The sequence below is a fragment of the Pongo abelii genome, chromosome 7 (assembly GCF_028885655.2).
Source record: "Pongo abelii isolate AG06213 chromosome 7, NHGRI_mPonAbe1-v2.0_pri, whole genome shotgun sequence".
NCBI classification, from domain to species: domain Eukaryota; kingdom Metazoa; phylum Chordata; class Mammalia; order Primates; family Hominidae; genus Pongo; species Pongo abelii.
In genome coordinates, this window is record NC_071992.2 from 84,263,539 (window position 1) to 84,287,835 (window position 24,297).

Sequence of the window (24,297 nt, forward strand, 5' to 3'; positions counted from 1 at the left end):
TAATATCATTAGTTCTGTTTAATAACAAATAGAAAATTATTAAATAAGCCAAATATTAGGAATGATTGGTTTAGAAATAATGAAAATTAAGAACTGGAGAAAATATTATTTATGTGGAAGTAAATGTGGAAAAAATACAAAAATAAAAACCAGGAGTTTTTTCATAATGCCTTTCAGATGCCTTTCTTTCAGATGCCTTTTAGATCATCTGAGTTCTGTTTTTCCTAGAGAGATAGCCTTTAGGTTACCAAGCTACCACTGGTTTCCTGATGCTGTAAAACTTAACTGTGCCTACTAAGCAACTTCTGAAGATAAAGAGAAATTTTCCCTTAGGGGATTAAACAGGGACTATATTAAATTATAACAGATATTTAACTCCACCAGTTGGTTGGTTGGTTGTTAACTAATACATTAAAATTAATTTAACTTTATATGATCAAGATGTTGAATTGCAAGCCTCTCTGTTAGCCTCCTGCAGCAATAAAAGCTTTTCCTTCTGTTGTCCATATGCTGGAATTCAGGCTTAAGTGTGTAGATACATTATTGGATGCCGGAGTGGTTCTTTACATCCTGAACTCACAAAGCAAGCTATGGATGTTTATTCTCTCCTATCTAATTCTGGGCAAATTTTGCTTCCTACTCCAAGTATAAATGGATTGCATAATTTATTGCATTGTTTATAAACAAGAACATGAGAATACACCCTACATTTCAATTTATGATGCTTCCCTCATTATAACATTACTTACTGTAGATTTGTTAGACAGAAATAATATTTAGCTCTTTAATTATCTGGAATACGTGTTGGTGTAGAATGTATAACTATCCTGCTCCTGTTGTGCCCCTCACTCATACTGTATTGCCACTATCCTCATATCTTAAACTCTTAGGAATAATATTCCAAGTTCTACTTCAATAAATTTTATTGTTATACTTAGAAATAAAGTTGTCTACTTTACTTTTCTGGATTATATTTCTCCAGTTTTGGTCTCCGGGGTCTACTAACTTTATAAAATCAATGGAGGAGATTTCTTTATTCTTCTAAATCCTGCAAATGTTTACATAGTACAGAAATTTTTGCCTTTAAAAAATAAGTTCATCAACAGTCTGACAAGAGACTTGTCTGAATGAAATTATTTTGTACACATTTTCTCTATTTCTTCTGTATTTATCAGTTAATTTAGGCTTCTAACCATTCTTGAGTTAGCTTTTTTCTTCATTTTTAATTTTTTTTTATTTTTCCATAAGTTATTGGGGTACAGGTGTATTTGGTTACATGAGTAAGTTCTTTAGTGGTGATTTGTGAGATTTTGGTGCACCCATCACCCGAGTACTATACACTGTACCATATTTGTAATCTTCTATCCCTCGCCCTCCTCCCACTCTTCCCCTCAAGTCCCCAAAGTCCATTGCATCATTCTTATGCCTTTGTGTCTTCATAGCTCAGCTCCCACATATCAGTGAGAACATACAATGTTTAGTTTTCCATTCCTGAGTTACTTCACTTAGAATAATAGTCTCCAATCTCATCCAGGTCACTGCAAATGTTAATTCATTCTTTTTTATGGCTGAGTAGAATCCCATTGGCTGTATCTTTCCTTCATATATGATGCTTAGTTTCACTGGATTCAAAATTCTTGGCTAATAATTGTTTTGTTTGAGGAGGCTGAAGATTTGCCTGGTGCTTCTGTCTTACAGCTCTTAAGATTCTTTCTTTTGTCTTAACTTTGGAACTTTGGATAACCTGATGACAATGTGCCTGGGTGAAGATCTTTTTGCCATGAATTTCCTGGGTATTCTTCGTGCTTCTTGTATTTAGAATGTCTAGGTCTCTAGCAAGGCCAGGGAAGTTTTCCTCGATTATTTCCCCAAATATCTTTTCCAAGCTTTTAGAATTCTCTTCTTCCTTGGGAACACTGATTATTCTTAAGTTTGGTCGTTTACCATAATCCCAGACTTCTTGGAGGCTTTGCTCATATTTTCTTATTCTTCTTTCTTTGTCTTTGTTGGATTGGGTTAATTCAAAGACCTTGACTTCAAGATCTGAATTTCTTTCTTCTGCTTGTTCAATTCTATTGCTAAGACTTTTCAGAGTATTTTGCATTTCTAACAGTGTATCCAAAGTTTCCTGAATTTTTGATTGTTTTTTCTTTGAGATATCTATTTCCTTGAATGTTTCTCCCTTCACTTCTTGTATCATATTTTGGATTTCCTTGCACTGGGCTTCACCTTTATTGAGTGCCTCCCTGATTAGCTTAATAGCTAACCCCCTGAATTCTTTTTCAGGTAAATCAGGGATTTCTTCTTGGTTTGGGTCCATTGCTAGTGAACTAGTGTGATTTTTGGGGGGGTGTTGAAGAGCCTTGTTTTGTCATATTACCAGGATTGGTTTTCTGGTTCCTTCTCATTTGGGTAGGCTCTGTCAGAGGGAAGGTCTAGGGCTGAAGGCTGTTTTTCAGATTTCTTTGTTCCACAGAGTATTCCCTTGATATAGTACTCTCCCCCTTTTCCTATGAATGTGGCTTCCTGTGAGTTGAACTGCAGTGATTGTTTTCTCTCTTCTGCGTCTAGCCACCCAGTGAGTACACCCATCTCTGGTGGGGAGGTGGGGGCTAATGGGGGTTCTCTGCACAGAGTTTTGTGATGTGAACCATCTATAGGTCTCTGTTGTGGACAGAGACCATGCCTGTTCTGGTGGAGGTGGCAGGGGGCAGGGAGATGCAATGGACTTTGTGAAAGTTCTTAGCTTTGGTGATTTAATGCTGTATTTTTGTGCTGGTTGGTCTCCTGCCAGGAGGTGGCACTTTCCAGAAAGCATCAACCGTAGTAATAAGGTGAGGAATTTCAGTGGGCGGGGCCCTAGAACTCCCAAGATTATATGCCCTTTGTCTTCTGCTAGCAGGTCAGGTAGGGAAGGACCATCAGGTAGGGATGGGGCTTGGCATGTCTGAGCTCAGACTCTCCTTGGCCAGGTCTTGCTGGGGCTGCTGTGGGGGGTGGTGGTGAGATTCACAGGTCACTGGAGTTGTGTACCTAGGAGGATTATGGCTGCCTCTGCTGAGACATGCAGGTTGTCAGGGAAGTGGGGGAAAGCCGGCAGTCACAGGCCTCACCTAGCTCCCACACAAACCGAAGGGTCGGTCTCACTCCCACCGTGTCCCCCTGCAACAGCCCCCAGACCGTGTCCCCCTGCAACAGCCCCCATACCATTTCCAGGCAGAAAGCATAAGGGCTTGAAAACCTGCCCCAGGCTACCCACCTCCCAGCTGCAAAAGAAAGGGCTTGGTTCTGACCCCAGCCTGTGAGGTCTGCACACCAGATTTGCACCCTCCCCCGAGTTCTGGCCAGGAGGCTTCTCACCCTGTTCAAATTGTTACGGGGTTTAGCTAGAGATTTCCTTCTCCCTGTGGAGTTTTACCACCTGCTCCTCTCCTGTTGGATCCCTATGGTGCCAGGCAGGCATGGGCCGCTTTGGGACCAGCGAGCTCCCAGGGCCTTCCTGCTGCTTCGTCTACCCCTGTATTTCACTTGGCTCTCCAAATTGACTCAGCTCCAGGTAAAGTCAGAAACTTCTCCCGCTAACAGACCTTCAGCTTCTCCAGTGGGGGTGTGTGTTCAGGAGTAGAGGGTCTCCCTTTTCCAATTCTGAGGTTGGGGCACTCACAGTTTTGCGGGGGGTCTCCTGGGTCCTGCAAGAGCAGTCCACTTCCTTCAGAGGGTCTGTGGGCCCCCTTGGGATTGCTCTTGAGTTAGCTTTATTAATTTATATTTTTCTTAAAATATTCTATTTCCTCAAGACTTTCAAATATATCACCATAGAATTATATGCACTATAATTGCATATTTTGTCTCTTTTATTAATCTCATTAAAATCTGCTCCTCAATTTTTATTGAGTATTTTTTTCCTTTTTCAAAGCATTGCCAGAAGGAGGACTTATCTGATTATTTTTTAATAAACAAGTTCCTGAATATATCTGTATTACTTTTCTATCATTGCTGTAACAAATTGCCACAAACTTGGTGGCTTAAAGAAACACAAATGTATCATTTTCTGTGAGTAAGAAATGTGACAGGAGTCTCACTATACTAAAATCAAGGCATCATGGGTCTTCACTCCTCTCTGTGGGCTCTAAGTGATGTTCCACTTCCTTGCTTTTTCCAGGTTCTAGAGTCCACCCCCATTCCTTGGCTCATAGGCCCCTCCTCCACCTTTGAAGTCAGCAACAGGTGAGTACTTTTCACATCACGTCACTCTGACCTTCTGCAGTCACATCTGCCCCTGACTGTCCCCACTTCCACCTCCCTCTTCCACTTTTAAGGACCTTTGTGATTTCACTGGGCTCATCCAGACTAAACAGAATAATGTCTCTATTTTAAAGTCAGCTAATTAGTAACTTTAATTCTCCCTGCGACCTTAATTCTTCTTTGCAGCGTAAACTAACATGTTCACACATTTGGGGGTTAGAGTACCAATATCTTTTGTGGGGGCATTATTCTGCCTACCAAAATATCAATTAAACTTTTGATGTTTTATAATCATTTTCCTACCTTTCTTTTTATTGTTTCTTCCTGCTTCCTTACTGTAATTTTATTGCCATTTTAAAAGTTTTAGTTATGTGTTTAGCTTATTTATTTTTACTTTCTAACAAAAGATTTTAAATCATAGAATTTTTATTTCAGTGCAGCTTTAGTTGTATCCCTGAGGATTTAATAATCATATCTAGAGAGTTTCTAAATATTAGAAATGATTGGTTTAAATTTACATGTGCCTGCATTCTCTTTAAATAAACTTTTATTATTTACTTCTATTTTTATTGGAAATTGGTTCAATTTTTCTTTAGAGGTTTTCTTTGTCACATATAATGGGGGCCTATTTTTAAGAACATTCCACCCAAATTTGGAATGAATAACTAGTTTCTACTTATATTTTGTAGACAGAATGTTTCTTATTAATAACAATAATGATAATATCATTTTAAGAGTTTACTTGGTACTACACTATGTAATTATAAATATTATCTCATTTAATCTTCATAGTGACTATGAGTAGGTATTATTATCCTCAATTTACACAGGGAGAAACAAAGCCACATCACTGGTAGATGAGAAAAGTAACACTTTATTGTTATATTGGTTATTCAATGTTAAGGAAACACATAATTGTAATGCTTTACACGTTTACTTTTTTTCTACTTTTATTTTAGGTTCAGGGAGTACATGTGCAGGTTTGTTACATGGGTAATTGTGTGTCACTGACCCTTTTTTTAAGTCTGCTTTAATTCTTTAAACCTGAGGGCCAAGTGAGGTAGTAAAATTTCTCACAACTCTGTTTCTATTGATTCCTTCGGTCTTAGTTTCTGTTTAATGTAGTTTGATGTTAGTTTGGTCACCACACGCTATCTCATGAGCATTGATCTTCACTTGTAAACTGTATTGTTTTTTAGTTGAAAATGACTCTCTTTGCGTGTACTACCACTTCTACTTTCCTATGTTTAATATTGCACTCATTTTCCCTCACCCTCCTTTGTTTCTTTATTTCTTTTGCCTAACGTATCTGCTCTTTCATTTTTAACATTTTGCATCACTTTTGGTTAGATGTGCAGGGTGAGCATAATGTTTTTAGCTGGATTTTGTTTACTAACTCAATCTCAGTGTCTGTTTTAAACAGAGTTTTAAAGTAATTTGTGTTTTTCCATAACTGATTACTTCAGCCTCACTTTTATCAGCTGATTTTTTGTCCTTGTTTTCTATTTTCTGCTATGAGGAATATTGTAGAATATGTTGTCTTAGCTTTGGTCTTCTCTAGTGTTTAAAAAAGTATTTGGCCTCTTTTTAATACTAGTAGTGTTACCATTATCTTTCAAAGGCTTCTTTAAGGTATAGTTCTTCAATTATCAAACTTTAAACCAAATACAGTAGCATTAGACTGTTCCTTATCTAAGTGGAGGATTTTATATACTTTTACTTAACCCCGTATATCTCTATTCCACTTGCTTGCCAGTCTTATTTTAAAAATCCAGGTTTTAACTTAGATTATTGTTAATAAATTTCCTTTTTTGCATTTATATAAACTATTATGTAAAAAATACTGTAAAATTTGTGTCTACATTTTTACCATATGAACTACAATTATTTGGACTTTCCTCTTTTTTATATTAGTTTTACTGTGTACCAGAGTCAATCATTGGTCAGTTCTCACCCAGTTTTGCAGACGGTACTCTATTTCCTTCCTCATTAATAACAATGTGGATTAATGTGAAAATATAGAAAGACCTCATTCAGGGCTTTCCTTTTTACCCATCTTAGCAAAAGAAAGGAATTAACCTTCTGAGAAAACTAAAAGGAATTAAAAAAAAAAAGAGGTATCCCCAGAATTCCTAGGCTTGGAATTTCAACTGGATTTCAGTCACTACAGCCTCATTCTTGGATTCATTCCCAAAGGCACTTGCAGAAGTGTGAGCACTCCATGGGCCATGCCTTGGCTCTGTGGTTCCACTCTCCTGCTCTACTTCAAGGCCAGCACATACAATAAGGATCTCCTCTTCCCATCTGCATCCTCATCTCCTGGTTAGCTCTTACTCCTTCATCTCTAAGTCTCAAATATCTCAAATATAATTTCCTCAGGAATACTTTCCTCACCTTCTAAATCAATCAGGTTCACCTACAGTTTGTGATTAGGTATTTATTTATCTAGTTATTTGTTCTGTATCTGTTCCACTGCATTATAAGTTCCATACATACATGAAAGGCCTCCATTTTTCTGACTGCCAGATTCCTAGTCCCTGGTAGTACCTAGCACACGGTAGAGACTCAATAAATTCATTCCTTTTTTCAAGACAAGTTTTTGAACAGGTACTACATGTCATACACAAGTTTAGATGCTGGGCATGCGGAAGGGGTCCCATGGAGCTTACATTCCAGTGGAAGGAGGCAGGAAATCAATGTAAGTTAGTGACACAGGCTTTAAAGAAAATAACATTGGGCAATGTCAGTATCTAGAGAGCTGGGACGCTACTGTCATCACAGTGTTCAGGAAAAGTGTAATTGAGGATGTGACAAGAAAGATTAGACCAAACCAAAGAGAAGAATATAGCCACATAAAGATCAGGGAAAGAACTACCCAGGCAACAGGAAAAGTAAAAGAAAATGTCCTAACACCCAACTAAGCTTTGCTTTGCAAAGAGCAGAAAGGACAGGAAAGGTGGTCTATATGCATGGAGGATAAGAGGGACAAAAGATAAGAATCAGAGTACAAAATGGGAATGAGCCTGGTGAGTCCAAGGAGAGAAAGAAGGGGAGTGGGGATGAACAGGGGCATAGTGATAAAGAAGGAGTGTGGTCAAGGATTAGCATCTCCTCCAGCATTGATTATTCTTCTAATAAGTTCTAGACCTTCTGTTGAGCTTTTTATCCACATTATCTCATTTAATTCTCAACCAGAGGGATTAGCATTCAACTTAACAGATAAGGAACTGGACATTTTAAGAGTTTAGCAATTCGCTAAAGATTCAACCAATCATATGTGGCGAAGATAAAGTTTGACCTTACCTCTGCTGGACCCCAAAGGTTGTGTGTTTAACCACTATCCCTTACAGAGTGGCACTCAGACAGACAGACTTGTTCACAATAATTGGAGTAAAACACATTGTAAAAGAAGTACCATAAGATTTGAATTTGTCTTTGCCTCCTTAGACAAATGCTTTCATTTTGTCTTCACTTATTAGTTATTCATCCTCTCTAACAATGCATTATACAAAAAAGTGTATCTATAGTCCTTTCAGCTTCATTCAAACAAGACCAACTTATATGCAGCTGGTGAGTGAATGCCTCTAGCAGAAAGCTGCACATAGCACAACTCCTTAAGTCTAAGCTCAATCTCTAGTAACTCCGTCTACCACTGCTGTATAAATCGCTGTGTGCTATATATATCCATATTATTCATTCCCAAACATGCACTAGTTAATGAGAATGCTAGTCCATGACCTTCTTTATCTTCTTAAGTTTTAGCAAGGGTGTAACTTAGTTTATAGGTTTTAGCAAAATCTTCTCAATCAATCAACATATTCAATCAGAAAACATGCAAAGGGATGACCAATGACCCAAATTGCCTTGTACTTTTTTCCGCTTCTTTTGTTTGGTTTTGTTTCTGTCACCTTGATGCTTCCTATTCTATACCATCAACACTGACTATTTTCTCTGAGACTGGTTTGCCTTGTGGTGACTAAAGGAAGTGGGTGATTACATTGAGGAGTGACAAGAGAGAATGTATCTCCACTCCCTCAGGCTTAAGTTGTGAAGCAATGTTATTTTCTTGTTCATGAAAAATATTCTAAGGAAATAAGGTTTACCACTTTTTATTTAAGTGAAAATAACCTTAGAGTTTAGTGTAATTGTTTATTATATTCTCAGCACTACCTTTTCCTAATTGTCCCAATGCATGTGTATTTTAAATATTGTTATTAAAAAGGAAAGACTAGATTTCTCAGCAAGGCCCATCATTTATTTTAAAATGAAACAGATTACTAATTTTGCTGCAAGCAAAGCAAATCAGTTAATTTGTCATGAAAAACTCCATCTTCTAGCCAAAAACATAAATCAGTCCAGTTTTTACTCTGTCTATGAAATATCACACAAACTAGTTTTGGCTTTGATGTAACCTCATGTATCAATCTGTAAGTTTTGTTCAGGGAGTATTGTTAATATTAGTGAGTTTTTACCCATGATGTTGCTTCTCCCGAATCCCACCCAGCCTGGAAATGGCCCAAGAATGATGGAGTGGTGGGACAGGGTGGACATGGAGCAAAACAGTTCTCATTAGGGATCTGAAGACACCCGCTTCTAAGTCATTCATGCTCCCAATTGCTTGTGTTACCACTTATTTTCCATGCCTGTCTTCCAGTTGCCATGTGTTCCCATTTAAAGTGGCATGTTTGCACTTTAGCTCCCAGTTGCCTGCTTGCCCTTCATTTTTAATAGCTTATATATTTCTCTCAGTATATCATTTTTTGGAAGAATTTAAAAGAAACTCTAGGCATGCTGTAATCGGTATTATTAGTTTCAGCAGACTGATTAGGTATGGAGACTGTATGACTCACATTTTTGATGTGGTCCATGTTTTTGATGGTACTTCATTGAAACACATCTTTCTGGCCATGATGACAGCATCCAGGGAGATAGAGCTCTGCTCCTGGCAACATATTCTGATCAACAATTCTACTGTGACATGAAAATATAAAAGTAGAGCATGTGTGGTGTTTCCCAGTTATTTTAGCAACGGTAAAAATTCTTAAAAATAACGTGGTTCTTATCTATAAGGTTATATTCTTATCTATAAGAACCTGAATGAAAAACTTAGACCGATATTATTTTTTTTTCTCCAATAAAATGAAAGAGGTAAGTACTAGTCAAATCAGTATTTTGATGGTTTGAGTGATAGTGGGGACTCTGGAATCCAACTTCCTCAGCCTCTCACCTCAACTCTAGAACCCAGTGAAACAGAGAAAAATATTGACTTTGCAGCCTCTCTATGAGTAGTTCCATTTGAGAATACCAGATGGAACTGAAAGTGTCTCTTCTGCCCCTCTCCACAACCATGAGTCTGGTGAATGACATCAACAACTTGCTCACCCATATCACTTTGATGCATTCATGGAGATAACGCCAAAGTGGGAGTTTCCATTTCTTTACCTGGACTCGACTTGGAGTTAGTACTCAGAAGCAGTGGATTCAAAGCAGAAAATTAAAGACAGAAAATAAAACCACTTGACACTCCAACACAGGAAAGTCACAGCTGCCTCTTTTTCTCTGGGCTGTCTTCTCCAACTCTTCCCTGACTGCTCCCAGAAAGTGCCCCTTGCAATTACCAGTGGGGTCTAATTAGCCATGTTAACACATTGGCAAGTGTTAAAAACTACTAACAAGCAATAGGGGTCTTCCTTACATAAATACTTAGAATTGAAGAGGAATTTGAAATTTTTGAAAAGACAGAGGGCAGAAGTCTGAAGCAGTTTATGTCAGGAATAGCTGTCACAGTCTCTTTACCAAGATCCTTAGAACCTGTCCCATCAATAGAAGTCCATAAAAGTTATGTGGGTTAAGGAAAAAAAACTTTGCCTTGGGTTGGTCTTTTGAAATGTGCACAGATAGTAAGTCATCAGGAATGTCCTGTTCAGTTGTGAGAGGCAGCAATGCATGTGTAAGCAAGTAAAAACAGACGCTCGTCCAGCCCTCAGGGAATTTTAGATTTCCCTTAGTACATTTATAAGACGGGTTCAATGTAATTTTCCCATAAGATGAATATACGGGAAGTGATCTTTCCAAGAACACACAGTGAGACAGTAGACAAGAAGTCTAAGAACTAGACCAGATGTCACAAACCGTGAAGTCTATTCTCAACCCTTTCACTAACTCACTGATGTGGTTTAGATTAATTCACTCAATTTCTAATCCTTTTATGAAAAACAATGCTTCCTGTTTATTTTTAGAATCATCCATTCAAAAGCTTTAGTTGTTTTTCATTTCCATTGTAAGTTATACCAAAATAAGAGTTAGAACTTCATATCAAACTATCATGACATCCACTTAACACAGAGAGAAGAAAATAATCAAACTGAGGTTAATATTGTATCAGATCAAATGCCAACACAGATTACAGGCAGTGAACACACACTCTCCTGCCTCATTTTTAGGTGTGCAAACTGGGACATAATGACATTAGCCTTTGTGGCTTCACCCATCAAGGGACAACTATCAGTGGTATGTATCCACATGAGTCAGGGCCATGTTCAGACTTGTGCTTAACAGATAAGTTTGCTAGTGGCCTTGAGTCTACAGCTGTCTAAGTCTGGATACAGATCTCTAAAAACCATGAACTATGAAGAAACTAGAATGCTTTGGGTTTAGATACTTACAGTGAAGGTAGCTTTTGATATATTCGCTTTCAGCTGACTTTTAATGTAATGATAAGTCAAGGAGAGCATTGTCAACCTTAGATGAATTCCTATTCTCAGAGGTGCTGGGTTGACAAAGGGAAGGAATCTTAGTACCCCTGATAACTCTTCATTATGATTTCCCCAGTCATTGACCTTGGCATTAGGAGGTCTTTTAATAATGTTGATGCTTAGCTTGACTAGGCCATGCCAAGAGTATGATGGGGACTGGATATTCCAGGCTGAACCAGTAAGAGCTATCCTGAGAGCAGAGTAACTTAACCCTAAGATTAAGCCAGAGCTAAATTTAAAAGCAATGAGCTCTAAGACATGGTAGTAAGTAAGAAACGAAGGCTAGAAATACAGAAAAACTAATTTTTTTTTTTTTGAGATGGAGTCTCGCACTGTCGCCCAGGCTGGCGTGCAGTGGTGCCATCTTGGCTCACTGCAAGCTCTGCCTCCTGGGTTCACGCCATTCTCCTGCCTCAGCCTCCCGAGTAGCTGGGACTACAGGCACCCACCACCATGCCCGGCTAATTTTTGTATTTTTATTAGAGACTGGGTTTCACCATGTTAGCCAGGATTGTCTTGATCTCCTAATCTCATGATCCACCCACCTCGACCTCCCAAAGTGCTGGGATTACAGGCGTGAGCCACCGCTAAGATCAAAGTCAGGTGTCAGTAAAAGAGTAGATAGAGATGAAGAAAGGAAGGCACTAAAAACCTATAGAATTTCTTTTCTGTGACAATTTGCAACCTCATGCAGGGCCCAGAGCATGGCCCAGAACAAGGTTATAAGGAATCAAGTGCCTTGATCGTATATCTCAACTTTTTGCTAACATTAATAGACCCCGTGTCTATCAAATTACTCATCCTCTGTTTCTCATAACCAGTATGTTCACACATGGAAAAGAACATGAACAATCATTACTCTTACATGTTTTCAATATTTTCTTATCAGAGTCAGATTCAAAGATGCATCAGGACCCATTGTGGCCTTTCTTGGAAGTTCTCTAATTTAGAACAAAGAAATTTAAGACCTAAAAGTAGTGAAAGAGTGAAAAGTGCAGTGATTTGAAGAGTATTCAAAAGTTGCTCTTAAAGAAGAAAAAAAAAAACAAGCATACCCACATGCATGAAGGCAAGAAATTTCTAATCACAAAACATTAAAATAAGGGAAGCATCTAGAATTGAACAATGATAACACAAGACACAGGAAAGGGAACATCACACACCAGGGCCTGTTGTGGGGTGGGGGGAGGGGGGAGGGATAGCATTAGGAGATATACCTAATGTAAATGACGAGTTAATGAGTGCAGCACACCAACATGGCACATGTATACATATGTAACAAATCTGCACGTTGTGCACATGTACCCTAGAACTTAAAGTATAATAAAAAAATATATATATATTAAAAAAACAAACAGCAATCTCATACACTCTTTAAATTTTAGTCACAACAAAGTATGATTTTTAGAATCAACATACTGGAGAACTTGTAATTTCATGACTAATATTTTAGAAGCTATTTAAAATTATTTTCATTTCTATTGTTTCTGCTTTTGAGGGATATTCCTTATATTAAAAACAAACAAACACACGAAAAACTCCAAAGCAACAACAACCTACCTGAACTGCTTAAAAGAAATGGCCAAGATGTGTTAGTTAGAAATTAAGCTCATCAGATAATTATAATGATTTGTAGTGTCCTTCATTTTTACATCATTCTCAGACTGCTAGAATTTCACATTAATTACTAGCAAATTTTTAGTCACAGTTTGTGTTCATTATTTGGAATATTTTTCTCTCTGGATTGGCATAATTTGGTAGCTAAATATAATAAACATCTGTTTACTGGGTTGAGAGTAAATAATATTGAACATCTGATTAACAGATGGATAGTTTGCTTTATGTGCTGAAAGATTTTTTTGTAATGGCAGTTCTAGGAAAGATAAAGAAGCAATTTAAGATCTGAATTTCATTTATCATAATAGATAAGGTACAGGAATACTTAACATTGTGTAACATAAGATATTCAGATTAAATCTGACTTTTCATATATATTTGAAAAACGAACTTATGTAGATTGTATTTATGAGACATTTTGAATATATGTGGTTTTCCACCAAATCTTCATCAATTGTTCCTTTTCCTAGAGAGAGTGTCAAGGAAAGATTTCAGATGGCCTTCTGGTTAGTGTCAGACAATACTCATTCCAATAAGTACATTACGGAATTCAAAGCCAAGGAGTGTTTTCCCCAAGTGATTTTTTAACTCCATGTTTTGATCCTCCATTGTCATTTGACTTTTTAGCAGCCTTTTCTGGGCTCTTTTTCCTGTATAATTAATGAGACTCAAGTACTTCCTCTTTGTTAATTTAGGCTTAACACGTCTCCCATTTGCAATAATTTCTTTTACGATGTAGGATAAAGAATTACACGCTGCTTCCAGAATATGTGCTAGGACATTTGAAGGTAAACATTCCTATATTTATTATGAAAAAGCTTTTGAATTTTATAACCATAAATTCAGACAACCTACAACCTCCCACAGTTTCTTCTTAATGTTTGACTGTGAATGGAATTCTAGCCCAAAGCAAGGTTTTAAAATATATATAAAAATTGCAACCAAATTACTGTAATCATGTTGAAATGTTCTTGTAGTTCACTCATTATTAATCAAATTTTCATAAATTCTCTTCCATACCACATTATGTGTCAGTCTTGCTTTCTTGAAAACACAGTGAGATACAGGGATTTGTATGCAAAGGTTTCTAAGGCAATATATCTTTTCTTAAGGGGGGAAGGCAGGCCTGGGAACTGGGAAATGCTGACTCACAACATGGCTTGCAAAGGAAGCCAGTACAGAGAGTTCTGGACTTAAGAAGGTCCTTCAGAGTTGCCTTGTGTCATTGGCTAGAGGCAAGCCTCTGGTGGGGATGAAAGGATGGGAACTTGCGCACAGCAATGTCTTGCAAATAAGGGAAATTTCCAGTAAGGGACATAGCTGTCCTAATAAGGGACATAGCCTTCAGCAGTTAGTATTCCCAGAAGCTGGAGGATGGGTACATGGGCCCTGGCAAGGAGATCATGGTGAGGCACCACAAGAAGCACCACATTTTTTGCTTAGAACTCTATTCTATAGAATGAATCATTTAGGTAGGACTTGGAAAATAGGGTAGAAAGATATCACATACTAATCTTTTGTCATCAGGGTAATGTCTGCATTTGTCTACCTGTAAAGTAACTCTTGTTTTCTCCTCAAGGGTGTTTATGCATCAAATACAGCTTTCCAATAAAGGTAAGGCTTGTTAGGAGGAGAGACACGCTCAGCTTAACTCAGAAATCCTCATTCCACTTCAATCTGTCCCCCTCTTCCTTCTAGGCACCTGGTTGCCCAGTTAAGAGACAAAATTTCCCAGATGTCTTTGTGAATACATGTGGTCCTGTGACTACATTCTCACACTTGAGATGTGAGCAGAATTGATTGGGAAACTTTATTTTTTAAAAAATATGCCTGTCCTGGACTTGTTTATCTCTTTTCTTTCTACTGATTGGAATTACTAGAACAACTCTTGAAGTCTTACATTAAAATTAGCAAAGATGCCTCCACTCTGTGAAGTAAAACCCACCTGTCTGCCTTGCCCTTCACATATGCTAGATAGAAATGTCTTTGTTTTGTAAGCAAATCTACTTGTTAGTCTATTCAGTAAGGACATTTAATTTTTAAACTAATTAAAACAAAGATGATTTTTAAAAAATGAAAGATATAGGGACATCCATGTAACATAGAATCCCAAAAATAATGAAAAGGTCATTCATGATACACACAGCTCTAGAAACCAGATTATTGTGCTTTTCCTCAATGTAACATTTCCAACACTTCCTCCCTTAGTTTGGTGCTCACGGTAATGAAATGAATCCTTCTGTCTTGCTGGTAACTGACTTCTCTCTGCAATGCTATCAGGTTCATGACTTCTGCTCAGGCATACTTTCTCCTATCTTGTGGTTTTGGCTAAATGCCTATACTTTGTGTGCTTTTCAGCTTATAGGACCCTAAAGAAACTACTGACTCTCTCACATTTCAACTTTTTAAGAGGAAAAAAAAATCTGATTGCTTCTCATCATATTTGCTATCCCTATTGAGCAGAGCACTTATTCTAGACTACCTGACAGGCTTCAGGCCAGCCTAGCATCAGGCTGCCCTTGGGGCAAGTACCACAGAGAGTTTTCCCAATTTTGGCTGCCCTCCTTCTGAACTTCCTTCCTATTTGTTTATACTTTCCATTACATGTGGTTTTGGTAGCAGCCACAGGAAACAAAAAATTTCTCCTTTCTGTTTCTTAATGAATAGGCACATGACCGGGGCTCTAAAAAACAGGTGTTACCACCTGGTATTCCAATCAGAAGTGACAAAAATTCCTGGGGTCATTTAGAGATGATTCACAATGGTGTTTCAGTGTGGCCCAGAGACCAATAGCTGGAGCAGTGGTGTCTTAAATAGACTGTCCCTAAGACATGCCATAAGCAGTGTTCCCTGCTGCCCCTACACTCCTTTTTTGGGGGAATGGTTTTCCAAGCTTCCCGTAAATCCTATGAGCTTCCCAATTATCTGCTCCCTCCAAAATATCTTTTCTTATAAGTTAACAATTTATCTGACTTGCACCCGAGATCCCAATTGTGATGCATATTGGCACCCACTCTTTATCCGATCAGCTGTGGCCAGCTTGGTTAACCATGTGATCAACTTTCCTCAGAAATAGCTGTATGAGTGAGGCAGGAAACCAGAGGATATTAGAGAACATTAATCCAAAACTACAAAAAGATAAAAAACAAAAACAGAGAAAAAGGTCTTTTTGCATGCACTAGTTCACTCTCTATAAACAAAAAAGCAAAGGTGCAATGGCTTTGAGGGATAATGAATTTATTCTGTTATCATGGCGTATTAGTCCATTTTCATACTGCTATGAAGAAATACTCGAGACTGGGTAATTTACAAAGAAAAAGAGGTTTAGGGGACTCACAGTTCCACATGGCTGGGGAGGCCTCACAAGCATGGTGGAAGGCAATGGATGAGTAAAGACACGACTTACATGGTAGCAGGCAAGAGAACTTATGCAGGGGAACTGCCCTTTATGAAACCATCAGATCTCGTGAGACTTATTCATGATCACGAGAACAGCAGGGGAGAAACCTGCCCCCGTGATTCAATTACCTCCCACCCGTTCCCTAGCACGACATGTGGGGATTATGGGAGCTACAATTCCAGATGAGATTTGGGTGGGGACACAGCCAAACCGTATCACAAGGCTTTCTCTTAATGGAGCCTAAAGTCCAGGCCAGGAAAGAAAAGCTGACCTCTCCCCTCCCTTCTGCTCACGCTCACCGGCTCTTCCCACTATTCTCTGGTGCCTGCCTAGATGCAAGCACAGCTAAAGCTAAACTCCAGCCATTGCTTCAACCCTAAAACGGTGTTCAGAAATCCATTGTTTGAAAAAGCCACGTTAATGTGCTTTAGTATTATTCTTCACAGTTTTTATGACCTACAATATATCAAGTCTTTTTAAATACTATCTCAATTAGAAGCACTAAATCTTCTCTGGAAAATAAACATAGTTAGCTAAAATATTCTGCTTTTTAAAATAAGCATGATGGCAATTTAAAAACATCCTCATCTCCCTGAGAATCACTGCTGTAAAACTCCAGAGCTCTAATGTAGGCAAGTGATGGATATAGCTCTTTTTAAAAGCCTTAGATGAATGACATGGAGTCTGAGAAGAATTTTAATGATTGCCCTTCTGAGTCTTGATATTACACAAGGTAATTGACCTAATATCACACTGATCCATCAAGATTTCCCTTTTTTTCCCCTTTATAAATCCTTTTATCTTTCTCTTTTAAGATTTAGAACAGTACTTCACTGAGCAAAGAAAAATATATCCATATTCATGATAATGTAAGCACTATTGATTCACTTTTCAAGATCAACCTATAAACAAAACACATAGATTTGCTTATGGTTACAAAACTCAATATAACAGTGCTCACAATTGTGCAATAAAAGTACAACTAGCAAAATTTGAGACCTGGAAATGGGAATGAAAGAAAAGATGAAGGTAAAGGCAATGCAATAATAAACTGTATCAAAGGATACTGAGGAAAGTTGATAAAATAAGAAGTAGAGATTTAACTTTATCGAAGTTACCAAAGTTACTGAAGAAGAAACAAAACAATAGTGGAGGAAGAGAGAGTAAAATATTGCAAGTAAACAAAATCCTCATGTGTTACTGATGAACAATACCTGGAGTAGATCAATCTAAATTTGTTTTTACTTTTTATCTCAATATGACTTGGTAATAGACACTGATATATAGATATTCTGCTAATTGTCTAAATGCTTGCATTAAGATAATACAGTCTATAATATTTTATTGTGCTTTGCTGCACCACACCTACCTTAAAATAAAAGAAACTGTCATTTTACTATTTACAGTACTTCTTTTTGCACCTTATTTTTTCAGTTCCTTTTTGCTTTTCTTTTTATGCTATTTTACTGCCTGTTGTGCCTCCAGCAAGCACATTGATAAGAAATAAATTACACTTACCCTGGAGTCTAGGGTGGCTGAAAACCAGCCAGACCCTAGGGAGCTACTGAAGTCCTAGTGGGCCTTGCTTTGTTTTCTGTTTTTTGTTTTTTTCTGCCATGATGGTGCCTTCAAGGACAATTGAAGTGCAGATAATCCTTTCACAGTCAACTTTGTTTTCAAATGCATACAGCAGTTCTGTGTTTTCTTTTTGCCTCTGGCCCTGTTTGTGAATATTCTGACTTGTCCTCATTCTCTCATTGCCATTTCTAAAAGCTATCACTACTGTGCCTTAAACTCTACCTCTTTTTTTTTTTTAATTTTCATTCTCTTATCTCTCCTGACTCTCCTCTTTCTTTTCACAGTTTTATTGTAAGAAGGCTGATGATATATATGTATGTGAACATATATGTATATGTATTTATATATGTATGTATGTATACACACATAAACATATTCCCACATTCTTTTATATACAGTAAATGCAATACACATCTCTAAATATTATCCCTAATTTTGTCATTTTCAGCTTTGTAACAGTATTGATAGATAATAAAGGTGGATTTCCTTATTCCCAGAGACATTGGACTGAAGTTCTCAAAACTATTACCAATTTTTGAACCTCAGTGAATGTTAGGTTGCTGGTTCAAAAAAGTTGGAGAGTAAATTCATAAAGGGAGGGTCACTTTTTTCCCCTAGAAGAAAGAATTGAGTATGTTTACTATGTAATGTACAAATTCGTGAATAATCTACCAACAGGCGGTTTTTTTTTTTTTTGAGACGGAGTCTTGCTACATCGCCCAGGCTGGAGTGCAGTGGCGCGATCTCGGCTCACTGCAAGCTCCGCCTCCCGGGCTCACGCCATTCTCCTGCCTCAGCCTCCCGAGTAGCTGGGATTACAGGCGCCCGCCATCACGCCCGGCTAATTTTTTTGTATTTTTAGTAGAGACGGGGTTTCACTGTGTTAGCCAGGATGAGCTCGATCTCCTGACTTCCAACAGGCCCTTTTTATATTTAAGATTGTTACATTTCAACAAGGTTAGAGATGTTATAACAATATACTAAAGAGATATCAGATTAGAAACCTATGATAAAGTGAGATCAGGACAAAAAAATGTAAGCTGATACATCTGGCAAAGAAAAGTTGTGGATATAGCTATTTCATGAAAGGGAGAAACTTGGCAAAATTTTTTAAATGGGCTTTAAATGCACTCGTTTGACGAAATGTGTTGAGTGGTTCTAATGTCAGCTGTCAATGAAGAATGTTGAAACCAAGATACAATGTATAGTTATGGACACCACATTGCAAAATATTGCTTTTTCTGATAATGTGTAATAGTTGACATTATACAGTAATATCATAGAGATGAGCTAATGGTCATCTGAATGATTTCAGTGATGATTTGAAGTTGTGTACTTCTGGAAGGCAGAATTTGTTTAACTCACGCTGGGATGCTTAGCCTTTTGAGTGCACGACTTAGATACTTCATAATGGTTTTAAAATAATGACTATGTCTAATATTAGAGATGCTGCCTTTATTATGATAGCAGAAATATCCACTAGAATGTTTCTTTAACTGGGGATAAAACTCAATCATTTCTCATTGTGGCTTTAAGGGTCTTCAAAACCAAACAGTGCCACTTTAATGAACTTAAAGAAAAGCAACAAGTATGGGCAAGGTAATAAATGGAGAGAATCTTTTGAGAGAAAAAAAGAGCAAATATGGCAATCATCTACTTGAAAGCAAATACTGAATGCTTCATCGGTATGAGAGGAGAATGAAATTTAAAGGGAATCTGACATGTGAGAAGAGAGTCCTTGGTCCCCCACGGCAGGGGATGCGGCACTGTGAGACAGTGTCCAAGCAGACACCAAGGGCCCCATCAGACCATCACGTTTTCAAACCCAGCAAGTGTGTTTAATGTTTCCACACCACCGCTTCCTTATTTACACACAGAAAGATGGCTTCTGTAGCTTCTTCGGCAGGAGTTTTGAAAGTTAATTAATTTTCGTAGAGTGACTACATACTAGATCTCTAAACACTCCCTGAATAGTGCTCCCTTGACAGCTCCTCATGTCCTCCAAAAAAGAGCAAATTCATACATATCCTTCTTTATTTTAACCTATCATCTTCATTCTCTGCTTTTTTCAAGAAATGGTTCACCTTTGCTTATTTCCTGAAGCTTTTCCTACCAAACTCTATCGCAAAATGAGCCTTGAATGCCATCAAAATGTGAGAACTATGAATTGTGCCAAATTACCATGTTTGCCTATATATTGTCTTGGATGAGGCTATCATTGTTTATATAAATGCATCCTGCTTCCCCAGCTAGATAATAAGTCTCTTGGATTGAATAGAAGCACACTACATTTCGTATATTCTTGGGCTACCACAGTTCAAAAAAATGCTAGGCATTCCACAGGGACTGTGATAGACAATCTGTGATCTCATGGATGAATCTGATCCATCTCCATTGACTGCTATGTGTTTTTCAGTATATCCAACACCTAGAACTGGACCCAACACCTAAAACACTTCCTACCATATTATAATTTCAACATATTTGTTGAAAGAATGAATGATGTATACTTTCAAATGTTCATATTATTTTAAGAAGAATGCATGTTTGTTTAATATGAAAAGTCTCCTTTCTCCTTGCCTGCTCACCTTACCCTTTCTAGGCAGATCTTAATCTTTCTAAAAGAGAATGCATTCTACATTTTACCTTTCCGAGCCAGGGGTTTTTTTGTTTGTTTGTTTTTGTTTTTTTCAGTTCTCAATTCAGATTTAATTTTGTGGTGGGATTTGGACATGATTCTTTTAGCTCTTGCCCTAAGTACTTTAGCACTCTGGACTAAAACATGTAGGATAATAAGTATGATTTCACTTTATATATTCTTTGTTTTTCTGCTGAAATGATCTAATATCATTTCTTTGTAGGACACAGCTCACAAACCTTTGCTATGACACACTTAGTTAGCATCCTACCTTTATACATAAAAACTTTTAGAACCCCTCAGGAGAGCCTAGAAAAGGTGCAATACCAAATCAGAGTTGGCACAGCCTTGAAATAGTTTTCCCTATACTAGTTCTAAAATTTTAACTAGCTTAGAAAATATCTGATTTCTCAAACTTTCCTCTGACATGAAGACAATATCAGTGGAGAGAAATAAATTCATACTACAAACACTCATAAGTTCATTGTCCTTTACTTTCTATTGTGACATTTAAGTGTCTTGTATAATTTAGAAAGGTGTGATTCGATTGGTGACTCCTTTTCATCCTGCTGGTAATTAGACTCTGGGATATCCATTTACCTCTCTGGATCTTAAGTAAATATTGTGGTTGCATACCAGAGACTGTTTTGAGTGCATTTAGCCTAGTACCTATTGTGAGGATGTAAAGTTAAACCCACTTAGCAGCAATTATGAAATTTTAGTGATTAATTTCTGCTGTTGGATTGGCAAGGTTTGTTCAAATAAGGTGTAAATTGTCCAGAACAAATAGACTTCAGACAGACATGGTTTATGTGGCAATCTGATAGTCCACAGGGAAAAGTGATGAAATAAATTTGACATTGTAGTATTCACTAAATTCTTGATTCATATGTCCAGCCAGTGCAGGCAGAATGCACCTGATGATTTTAAGGAGATAGAAAACTAGTTCATCCTACTAGCAACAGAGGCCCAGAAAAAGAAGTGGGTTGCCCAAGGCCAGACAGCAGAGATTGGAAGAACCATTGACAACTGCACTCCTGACCTCTAGTACATCATTCTTTCTCCACCTCACCAGGCCACATCCTTCCAAGGAAAAGTGAATGTGCTCATTTCCATGCTACTGAAAGCCTGTCATTCCTCAGCACTCACCCCCATCATCACCTCCATCTCCTTGATCAACAGCACGTAATTTGTCCTCATCCCCTACTGTTTAACCGATATGATCTCATAAAAATCCACTACAACTCAAGGCCAGGAGAATTCGGGCTCTGGCTTTCAGCCTCTTGCCCAGTGTAACCATTAGTGGCGTTCCCACACCAAGGGCTAATGTTGATTACATTACTACTAAAATGTTCCCAAATGGGATGAATCAGAAGTGGGATAACCTCGACATGAGAATTTGCCTCCTGTTCTCGGAAGAAACACTGTCATTGTCATTGTCCATATTTTTAATTCAATAAACACCCATTGAATATTAAATGTATGCCAGATCCTATTCTAGTGAAACCCAAATATTTTAGGGCCTCACCAGCCTGAAGCCACAACTAAGGACATGCTACTATGGTAGCTCACACAGTGTACACAGTAATGACTTCCAGGCAGACTCTGGCCCTGACTCCTGGTTTTCCTGCCCCTTAGTTCTGCAAAACAGGCTCCAGGAGAACCAGCCATACCACAGCGCACTGCAGTCAGCTCAGGCACCACTCCTCACTTGTGTTGCTGTCTCCCTTCTCTATCAATCAGATTGTGACACTCTCCCATTTAGACAGCCTCCAGTGACTTCCATCACATTTAAGAGGATTCTCAACTCTGTTGTGGCCTCCAAGGCCCTAGAAGCTGACCCCTACCCTCCAGTCTGACATTTCTCACAGCCCCTTGCCTGCTCGGCCCAGCAGCAAGTGCCTCCTTCCCTTCACTCACAGGCAAGGCACTATACCTACACTCGTCCACCTAGTACATTGTTCCCCCAGAAATTCCTTCCTCTGAGTGAATCTCTACGATCTCTGCCCAATTACACAGTCTAAAGAAGCTGCCTGATGCTCTCTGGTGGTTTAGTGGCTAGGATTCACCTCCCTCACTGCTGCAGCCCAGGGTTCCGTTCCCTGGGAGTCAGATGGGTATGAAGTTTCAATTGCGGACTTCAAGATCTGCTTGGTTAACACAGCAAGACCCCATCTCTACAAAATAGAAATTAAAAAGAAAATTAGCTGGGTGTGGTGGTGCAAATCTGTAGTATCGGCTCTTCAAGAGACTGAGGCCAGAGGGTCACTTAGCCCAGGAGTTCAAGAATGCAGTGAGCTATTATCGTGCCAGTGCACTCCAGCCTGGGTGACAGAGCAAGACACCATTTTAAAAAAGGAAAACAAAGTTCCAGTTATGAAAAATGAATAAGTTCCAGGAATCTGTCATACAACATTGTGCCTATAAATAACAACACTGTATTATACACTTAAAACGTTGTCAAGCTCATAGATTTCAACGTGTGTGTTCTTACAACAATAAAATAGAAAAGAGGAAAAATAAATTAGTTACCCAACACTCTTCATCATTATTATTATTATTATCATTTTGAGACAGAGTCTCACTCTGTTGCCCAGGCTGGAGTGCAGTGGCATGATCTCTGCTCACTGCAACCTCTGCCTCCTGGGTTCAAGCGATTCTCCTGCCTCAGCCTCCTGAGTAGCTGGGATTACTGGCATGCGCCACCACGCCCGGATAATTTTTGTGTTTTTAGTAGAGACGGGGTTTCACCATGTTGGTCAGGCTGGTCTCAAACTCCTGACCTCGTGATCCGGTAGCCTCAGCCTCCCAAAGTACTGGGATTACAGGTGTGAGCCACTGCACCCGGCCCCATTATTTTATTTTGTTTATCACGTCTACTACTCTCTATTAGAGTACTCTCTAAGAGAAATATAATGCGAAACACATAGGTAATTATAAAATTTTTAGTAGTCACCTTTTAAAAAGTTAAAAGAGGTGGGGCACGGCGGCTCATGCCTGTAATCCCAGCACTTTGGGAGGCCAAGGCAGGTGGATCACGAGGTCAGGAGATCGAGACCATCCTGGCTAACAAGGTGAAACCCTGTCTCTACTAAAAATACAAAAAATTAGCTGGGCGTGGTGGCGGGCTCCTGTAGTCCCATCTACTCGGGAGGCTGAAGCAGGAAAATGGCTTCAACCCGGGAGGCAGAGGTTGCAGTGAGCTGAGATCGCACCACTGCACTCCAGCCTGGGCGACAGAGCGAGACGCCGTCTCAAAAAAAAAAAAAAAAAGAAAAGAAACAGCTGAAATTAATTTTAATAGTCTATTGTATTTAACCCAATATATTAAGAAATATACACATATACTATATATGTGTGTATGCATATATATGTAGATAGATAGATAGATAGATAGATAGATAGATAGTTTTTTTTTGGAGACAGGGTACCACTCTGTTTCCCAGGATGGAGTGCAGTGGTGTGACCATGGCTCACTGCAGCCTCTTTGATGTCCTGGGCAAGCAATCCTCCTGCCTCAGCTCCCCAAGTAGCTGGGACTATAGACACTAGCCACCACGCCCAGCTAATATTTGTACTTTTTGTAGAAATGGCGTTTCACCATGTTGCCCAGGCTGGTCTTGAACTCCTGAGCTCCAGAGATCTGCCCACCTCTACCTTCCAAAGTGCTAGGATTACAGGCTTGAGCCACCACGCCTGGCCTCCAAGTATTATTATTTTAACATATAATCAATATAAAAACTATTAATGAGCTATTTTATAATATATGTGCTACTAAATCCTTTAAATCTGGGGTGTATTTTCCCCTGACAGCACATCTCAATACAGATGCTTTTTTTTCTGAAATGGTTGATCTGTCTTCAGATTTCATAACATTTACAATTGAAAAAATAGACCTGCATACCCAAGTTGCTCCAATACACTGAAAACTTTCCCAAAAACTGAACTGAGTATTAATTTTTAAATTTAAATATAAATTAATTTAAATTAAATATAATTTTAAAATCAGTTTCCCAGTCACACAGGCCATCATATTGGACAGCACTGCTTTAATATCTTATTAC

The 24,297-nt window shown here is 38.4% G+C and overlaps 1 long non-coding RNA gene across 1 annotated transcript in view; it reads left to right on the forward strand.

Annotated features, from left to right (window-relative positions):
* The window catches only part of LOC134761943 (uncharacterized), a 69,163-nt gene that overhangs the window by 38,041 nt on the left and 6,825 nt on the right, over positions 1–24,297 (forward strand). The window contains exon 3 of the long non-coding RNA XR_010141175.1: positions 4,163–4,227. This is a non-coding gene — a long non-coding RNA (uncharacterized LOC134761943). The remainder of the gene's footprint in view (positions 1–4,162; positions 4,228–24,297) is intronic.